This window comes from Otolemur garnettii, unplaced genomic scaffold, assembly GCF_000181295.1.
Source record: "Otolemur garnettii isolate 467f Iridium unplaced genomic scaffold, OtoGar3 scaffold00012, whole genome shotgun sequence".
NCBI classification, from domain to species: domain Eukaryota; kingdom Metazoa; phylum Chordata; class Mammalia; order Primates; family Galagidae; genus Otolemur; species Otolemur garnettii.
In genome coordinates this window covers 31,721,481-31,730,729 of record NW_003852407.1, presented here as the reverse complement: position 1 = coordinate 31,730,729, position 9,249 = coordinate 31,721,481, and the positions used below count along the sequence as shown (strand labels likewise).

The 9,249-nt window shown below is 40.2% G+C and overlaps 1 non-coding gene across 1 annotated transcript; it reads left to right on the top strand.

Annotated features, from left to right (window-relative positions):
* Nucleotides 1-6,993: 6,993 nt before the first annotated feature.
* On the top strand, nucleotides 6,994-7,100 carry LOC111723561. The gene has a single exon (XR_002772080.1). It is a non-coding gene; the product is annotated as a U6 spliceosomal RNA (small nuclear RNA).
* The last annotated feature ends 2,149 nt before the right edge of the window (nucleotides 7,101-9,249 follow it).

The following is a 9,249-nucleotide window of genomic DNA, read 5'->3' as shown; positions in this document are numbered from 1 at the left end:
CACCTCAGAGTGGAATCTGAGACCAAGGAAGGCACAATGCTTATAAAAAGTCAGGAGATAGAAGTCTTAACTCCAAACCAGTGGGCAATCCTTCCTCTACATCTCACATGGCCACCTACTGAGCATACCTATTGCCAAGGTCCACCTCTCTGGTCCTTCATCCCAGAGATGGGCAGAATGGGGACTCTGAGGAGTGTCCCAGGTAGCAGAACCTTCTCGTGAGGGCCTCCTCTGAGGGCTCTGTTTTCTCAGGGAGACTGTATCTAGCAACTGACATCCTCAGAGATCCTGGACCTGGAACCTCATTAAAGGGACAGGAAAGCTGACCACTGGAGAGCTTGAGTCACATAGAAAGAACATTACCTTTCACTGGTCCACCTTTCCTTCTCCTCTTGGCTCTTTCCTGACACTGTGAACAAAAAGAAAAGAGTAAGAGGCTGGGACCCACTTCTTTCACTTTCTTCTCTAGGAAACTCAAACATCCATGAAGAATGCGAGTTATTCATTTATCCAATATCCATTTTAACATATAGAAATTCATTCCTTTTATCAATATTTAGAGGTGATAACATATTTCCAATTTTTTCTTCTTTGCAAAACTCAGAGGAGGATTTAGCCTTTAAAACACCCAACACCCACTTGGTGTCCTGAGAAGTCCTGTGCTCAAGGAGGACACAGAATCAGAAGCCAGCAGTCACTTGTGCACCCTCAGAGGACCCTGTATCCTGGGATAAAGCCCAGAGGCTCTTGACATTGCTGTGTCGATCAGCCCAACACAGAAGGACAGGTAGAGTGACCCCTGACAAGGGAATGTGGTGTCAGGTGTCAGGAGAGACTGTTCTCCTTCAGAGAACCCACACCTCCTAAATATGCCAATGATATTTATGCTACAATGATAGGTAGCAACCTGATAGGTAGCCTGTGAGCCTGCGATATAAACTATAGTCCTCCTGACCTCCTATCTCGGCCCAACTTCTCCCCCTACATCAGTAGTTCTGAATCTTCCTAATGCTACAATCCTTTAATACAGTTCCTCACATTGTGGTGATCCCCAACCCTAAAATTATTTTCATTGCTACTTCATTTTATGGTTGGGGGTCATCACAACATGAGAAACTGTATTAAGGGTCACAGCATTAGGAAGGTTGAGAAAACCGTTGTCCTAGATGAAGGGTGCTCCATCTATCTCTAAACTAACCAAAGTCATTTAGAAATGCTGAAATGGGCATTGGAAACAACAATGAATCTCTATCACATATTCCTTACCTTTCAGACTTCTTAAACATTATCAGGCCATAGAAAAAAATGATTTCACCACCAGGTAACATGGTTGCAGAAAGAGTAACCCCAACCACTCAGAAAGGGAAATTGGGGGTCCATGCCCAATACAGCTGAGCTGAAGCTCAGTATGGCTGCTCAGGAAACAAATACTCTCTCTCCATCGCCAGAATAGCAGGACTGCCTGATGCACCTGAGTGCTGAGGGTGCCGGGCTTGGCTTTAGTCCTAGGCCTGCATCACAGAGAGCAAGAGAGTCACAAAGGGTTTCTGAGGGTCGGGGAGGGACAACAGGAGGAGGGTGTGGCAAGGCCCTCCCCCACTCACCACCTAGCAGGTCTCTCTGCTCTCTTTCTGGCCTCTGAGCATCCCTCTGCCCTCCCCCACTCACCACCTAGCAGGTCTCTCTGCTCTCTTTCTGGCCTCTGAGCATCCCTCTGCCCTCCCCTGCCATCCTATTTTCCAACTCCACGTTTTCTTCACATTATGTATTTGCCTCTGTCAAATTTTCTGATAGTTTCATCCATAATCCAGATATTACCTGAGTCCCCTGATACTGTGCAGAGGCCTTGACTTGTATCTGGAATGTCAGAAACATACCTGGACTTTCTGCTTGTTCGCAGATATTTAGACTCTCAGGATCACTCATATCCATGATATCTACAGAATACTTTTGCTGTACAGAAACACAGATACAAAGCCTAAAATCCTTTTAAACTTCTTTAGTTTTATAAAAGTTGAATAGTTAATTTTTTTGTATTAAAGTTAGCCTTTGCTGTTTTCAATCAGAGGGGCTGACTCAAGCAATTGAACTTAACATTTCAACATCCACAAAAGTGAAAATAAGTATAAAGAAATCTAATTAAAACTTTGCATGATCTTGGGTATAAATTTAGACTCCTTATTTTTGTGAAGTTGGTGAAGTTTAAACGGTACAAAGACTTTTGGGACATGCTTCATGCACACACTCATCCCTTGACAAATCCACTCAGTGTTTTCAAATCCAGGAATGAATCATTTACTCTTTTGATTTCAATTCTTCATTTATTATATTCTCTATACTTTTTCTAACCCTACCTAAAATAAGTATAGTCCCAGCCCTATATGTCGATTTTATAATGCCTATGTGACACCTCAAAGCCAGCCATAGTTCTTGGTGGCCTAAGCTTTTGACTCTCTCTGGCCTTTGTGGCAGTGCAAGTCCTAGGAGTGCCAAAGCATTAAGGTGGAATTCTTGGCACCCTCACCCGATTGCCTTGCAGGCCTACATGTGATCTTTTCATGAGAATGCTTTGGAGCCCAAAACACTTAAAACAAATCTGCTCTATGTAATCACTCCTGCAAATGTTTGAATATCAACTGCCTGTCACACTTTCTTCAGACTCTTTTTGTCAGGTGTAAATAATCCTCATTTTCTCCCCCCCCACCCCTTTTCCTACATCTTATTTTCAAAGCTCTTTAGTCATCGTGACAGCTGTCCTCTGAGCTGTCTGCTAACTTCTCTGTCTTTCTTACTCCTTGTAGCCCTTTATTTGACACCCATGGGCCAACACCATTACCTGGTCTCTTCTCAGGGAGTGAGAGGGCCTTCAGTCCTGATGGGATCTCAGATATCCAGGGAGCAGGTCACCTGCCTTAAGGATAAGATCTGTCAAAAGGTGCCACTTTCTCTTCTCTTTGATACATAATCTCAGTCATGTTTTCATTTAATAAATACTTACTTCTGAAAACTAGAAGATATATTCATAAGTTGGGGCCTCTGCCTTTGACTCATAACACTGTTTCTGCCTCCAGGCCGACATTGTTCAAGAGTTACACAAGTGCACAGAAGTGTCCTACCCCTGACGTGTACTTGCCAAGGATGTCTGGAACAAGTCAGATCCTGTGAGTGAAGCACGTCTTGCTCCTTACAAAAGCATCCTCAAATGTCCTCCTTCTCCAGTTTTCTGTTCAGAATTAATGAATCCTTGAAAAGGTAGTCAAAGAACAGCTTTTCTCTTTTAAAAGAGAAATGGCATTCTTTGGTTATAAATCTTTAAGAGCCTATAATTGTCCCAGCATGCCCAACTAAAATCCCAACATTCAGGTGAATGGGACCAGTGTAGGTAATAAGAACACCCCTGAAATAATCACGGTAATCAGAAAATAAGGTTGATCTGTGCAAGCCTGTCCACCCCCAGGCTACTCGAGATGTGGTGGACAGACCAGTGCCTGTCTACACAGTTCGGTTTTCATCTGTGGCAAGATAAGTGTAGAAATGAGAATGTTAGAATCTCTATTGGAATCTGACAGAATAAATGAATTTAATAATAAAAAATTGAGCTTCATATTTTGTATGTTTTAGTTCTGCGTGTCAGATTTTCACGACTCATTTTTATTGTGTGTGTGTGTGTTTCCTTTTTTTACACAAGGTTAGTACATGGCAGATGGGATGGGCTCCTTCACCACAGACAGTTTGGGAAACTGTGGTCCACTATGAAGGATTGGCATGAGGGTTGATTTTGTGTTAACTTGAGCGGATCATGGGTGTGCCCAGGTATTTGGTTTATCTTTTGGGGGGATATGCCTGTAAAAGTGTATCCAATGGGATTAATACTGGAATCAGTGGACTTGGTAAAGCATATGGCCCTTCCCTGAGTGGGGGGACATGAATATATCTCTTGGGGACTTGCATAGAACAAAAGATGAAGGAAGGAAGAATTCACCCCCTTTTCTTGCTGGGTTGTCAGCTGGAACATCAGTGTTCTTCTGTCCTCAAACTGAGTCTTACACAGTGGACTGCCCAGGTTCTCAGCCCTTCAGACTTGGAGATGGCAGAGCATGGGAGTCTTAGCTTCCATATTATCTGAGCCCATTCTTCATTCTTCTGAATAAACTTCTTCATATATACAGGGTGTACATAAAGTTCATGAGCATATATATGTTTGTACATACACACACACACACACACACACAGGGTATGTCCAGGAAGTATCCAGCCACAAAGTCTGAAAGAGGCATTTGTTATATTGACAATGGCTGCACACTTTACTTTTTATAAATGAATAAATAAATAAGTAAATAAAGTAATGATAATATTAACTTTAATAAGTAACATATGAAATATATGTATACACACACATACAGAGGGTACCAGAAATGTATACAGTTTTCTTTTTGAGACAGAGTCTCACTTCGTTGTCCAGGCTACAGGGCCATGCTGTCTGAGCTCACGACAACCCCAAACTCCTGGGTTCAAGAGATCCCCTTGCTTCAGCCTACCAAGTAGCTGGGACCATAGGTGTCCACCACAATGCCCAGCCAAATTTTCTATTTTTAGTAGAGATGGGGATCTCGCTTTGCTTAGGCTGGTCTTCAAGTCTTGAGCTCAAGTGATCCTTCTGCCTGGGCCTCCCATAGTACTAGGATTACAGGTGTGAGTCACCATTCCTGGCCTGTGTACACGTTTTAAGAAAGGAAAAAAACTGTATTAAATTTGTAATATTCAAGTCATGTTTGACTTCTGGAATTATAAGATGTGCTCACTGTGACTTGTGTTCATCTTTTGTTATTGCTATATATTGAGTATTACAATTTTAATACAGTTTTTTCCTTTTCTCTGTATATTCTAGGCACATCTTATTGATTCTATTTCTCTGAAGATCCCTGACTAATACATTACAAGTGATTCAACATCCTGGAAGCACAACCAACACAAAATAGATCTGAGATGACAGAGACAGAAAGTTTAGAAAGAAACTCAGTGCTACAATATTACTGATGCCTTTTTATTTGTATTTATTTTTTTCTGGCTGGCTTTTATTGTCTATTCAATTTTTTTTATTGTATGGGATTCATTGAGGGTACAAAGAATTAGCTTACACTGATTCCATTTGTTAGATAAAGCCCCTCTTATAATTGTGTCCCACTCCCAAGAAGTGTGCCATACACCATGACCGCCATCTCCCTCCCTGCTCCTCTGTCCAGCTCCCTCATTCCCCCATCCATTAGCTCATCTACTGCCTTTATATATGAATTGAGTACAGTGGATTCTGACTTCTCCTGGAACACATGCTTCTTAGTAAACCATCACCGGTGCCTTTTAGATGATAGTATCTCAACCACCAGTAATGTAGCTTAATGATTCTATCAAAATCTGCTTAATAACATCAGTTACAATAGACCTGAGGAGATGTGAATATGTGTACTAACAAAGGGGTTGGACATGATGCCTCAACATGTCCACAAAAGTATCCCTTCTCTGAATGAAGCTAAAATATCTATTCTTCTCTCTTCTCCACTCAGACAACCTATGCTTTAGCTTCTAACACTATATACCATGAAATACATAGCATTGCTCACATACAGTCTTAGTATTCACAGTGCAGGTATATTGAAAATTTTTGATCAATTCCTTGGGCTGAAACAATAGAAAAAGTCATGAACGAGGCAAGGTTCTAAGGGATGTTGTCCCATGACTTCTGTGTAGCTTCAAGTTCACTGGCCTTTAATTTCTGCTGCCATGGAAACTGTCCTGAATAGCACCTCGTCTCAGTCATTTCCTGTGGGTAGAGTGACAGCATATTTAAGAAGAGTTACGCTGTCTCTGTTGCTGTCAATCAATATTTATTGGACTCTGCCAGGCTGTTGGGAGCCATGCTGGAAGCTCCTCACTGAGGTTGGCCCCCAGCTTGTATGAGGTAGACCTGAGATTGAGGAGGTCAGACAGGCAAGGAGAAGCAGCTCCAAACTACAGCTAAGAATTAAGGCGACTAATTCTCTAGAATGAAAGTCTTAATTATTGAAGTGCTCAGGTTTTGATAAAAATTTAAAAACACTCTAAGGTTCAAGGTATGAACTGTAGCAACCTATGTAACAGGATATGGCAGCTTATGTATCAACATATGTAGTGATCTTTGTAGCAACCTATGTAGCAACCTATGCAGCGAGATGTGTAGGCACCGGGACAGCAGGCTTGCAGAGAGGAAGTAGCGATTGACCAGGACAGAGGGCTTACAGAGACAGAGTGGCAGTTTTATGAAACATGCAAGCAGTCACTAGAGGTTAATGAACAGAGTTGGCAATTGGAAACTGATCAGCTGTGGAATTCCAGTGGTGGGGAGGCGGGGACGGGGGCGGCCTCAGGAGAGGTGAGCTTGTTCTCAATAAATAGCAGCTGCGGAGGTTGCTTGGCGCCTTTTCCCAGACCCTCGTGGGGAGGCCCACCTCCTGCAGGCTTCGAGCTTACAGTCCATTGTCCTGCCCGCGTCCTTGGTGACCATGATGGCACCAACAATCAGCCAAAGGAATTTAGGTTCCATCAGAAAGAATAACATTAGAATTATGTACTTGTAGAGTGCATGTGTTTGGCACATTCATTGTTTTCTTAATGTTCCTTATACTCTTTTCTACTGTTTGACCTTTTAGATTCTTATTCTATGAATATCCCTTTGTATTTCTGGAGACTTTGTTATTTACCAAGTGGTTACAGAACCACTCAGGGTAAAGTTTCCAGATCAGCTCCTTCTGTTGGGATTCATGTGTTAATTATGAATTATCTTCCCTGCCTCTTCATACCGTATTTCTGTACATGGCTGGTTTCCTGGGACAAAGCCATGGACCTTCTTTCCCCAAGGTTTCCTTTTCTGAACTTATATTGCAGCTTTTAAAATTTGCATATTTTTTGGTTCACTTATTTTCTCTGATTCTTCTCCCATGAAAAAATAAAAATTTAGAAGTGTTTGCTTCAGCAGCACACGCACTAAAATTAGAACAATACAGAGAAGACTAACACAGTCCCTTTGCTAGGATTACACACAAATGCGTGAAGTGTTTCATATTTTTCAGCCCTAAGAAAAGTGGAAACTTTCCATCTTTTGTGTTTATTAGGCTGGATTTGAAACACATTCTTCTTAGTAATGTATTACAAGAATGGAAAAAGAAGTATGCAATGTACTCAGTACTAATATGAAACCAATATATAAAAATTACATGCCCACACAAAAGGAAAACACAAGTATAGTCTGTGAAGGGGAAGGGGAGAGGAAGGAGAGGGGAGGGGAAGAAGGCAGGGCCATTGGCGGGGTCTCACCTAACTCACACAATGTGAGGGTGTTCAGCAAACCCCTGGGTGAGGGGCTAAACTACAACTTGAACTTTACCTTAGAAATGAAAACAATGTAACCTAAACATTTGTGCCCTCGTCTTAATATGAAATAAAAAAATAAAAAAATGAGAAAAGTTAAATAAAAACAGCACCAAAACTCAACGTCAGATTCTTCCCATACATTCCTCCTCCTGCCTAGAATTTTCTTTGCCTTACTAACTTTATGTTCTTGGTCCTGACCTTTCTGATTCTCTAAGAAGAGCTGGTTAAAGTGCCTTCTTCTCAATGAAGCTTTACCCCATTTCCTGACGTCTAGTTACTTACTCTGTCTCCGTTTCCATTACACTTAAAATATTTTTTGATCACAGCATTTAATCTATTGTATTTTTGTTTGTTTGTTTAAATGTCTTTATTTTTTCTCCGAGACCTTCCTTGAAATGGCTACATCTCATTTATCCTGACATCTGCTTTAAGCTCAGAGATTTGTATCAACACAGATATAATTATTGCAATGAATGAAACAATAAAATTTAAGATTTAACAAAGAAAATAAGTCCATTGTCTCTAACCTTGCTGTTTTGTTCCTTTTAGAGTAAAGTTACTTTGCATCTATAATCTTTTACTGCACAGACTGGAGTTAAAATATCACTGTTGTTGACCTTACATGTCAGCATATTGTATATACCCCCAACCAATATTAGTTTATATTAGGTCATATTAAGTCAGTTTATACTGTTGAATTAAAATTGATAACACTCACAAAATAAAGCCTAGATCCATCAAAGGGTCAAATGACCCCAATTTTTGGAAGAAAATAGTGACATTTGCATGAACTGTGAAATACCAGTGTTGTATCCAGAAAGCTTGATTGCCAATATCATGTTGTTGCATTTTAAATTTTGTGGGGAAATAAAGATTTGTGCAGTGGAGTAGAAAAGTTAATGTTTTGGAGCATTCTGCTTGTATCTGAATGGCTACACCCTTAGTTACTTCTCACAATATACTTATGGTGAGTTTTTTAACCTGAGTCTTCTTTTCTTTTTTCAAATGGAAAAATCGATAGAATAGGACTCACTGTGCATCACGCATTCATCTGTGTTAAGAACATTTTAATGACATGATTACATTTTCTGCTACAATTATTTTGTTGGCATCACCATTTTATTCTGACTATAATAGGAAAGGTAGAAAGTTTGAAGATTTTTTTTCTCATCTGTGAAAAGAATGTTTTCTTTTAGACAGAGATTGCTTGAACCACAGAGTTGGAGACAACACAGAAGAAAACACCTCCTTCCCGTGTATCTTGGCTTTTACCTAGGGGGCGCTGTTTCAAGGATGGTTTGGGCAGTCTACTAGAAAAATATTACTTATCAAAATTTCTTAAATGTCTTGTGTGTGGTTTCATCATTTTTCGTTAGGGTTTGTGATACTCTAACACAGGACTCACTCAAATATGGAATCTAAAAAAATTCTAAATTAATATAATGGGAAGTTATTAGCAATGTTGGCTTATTTATATGATTTTCACCTTTCACCTGGATAAGTTAACTTATTAAATGGCTTACTGATGAGAAGCAGAGCCATGAGTGGGGTGTGGGGTGTGTGGGGGGACATGGTGAGAATGAGACATTAAACACACAATAATCTGTTGCTTAGTTACTGAGCCATGCTGTTCCCATTGTATATCATTAGCTTTGGCATTTGCATTTGTAAGCTTACCTTTGTTCATTTTTCATAATAGTACTAAAATATACAGATCATTGCATTATAGTCAAATGGAATCAAAATCCAAAAAATTTCACCCTTTTCTTAAAAAAAATCCTAAAGTCATTCCAATAGTGTTTTAGCAAAATTTATAAACAGAGAAATGGCATTCACTATGTTTCA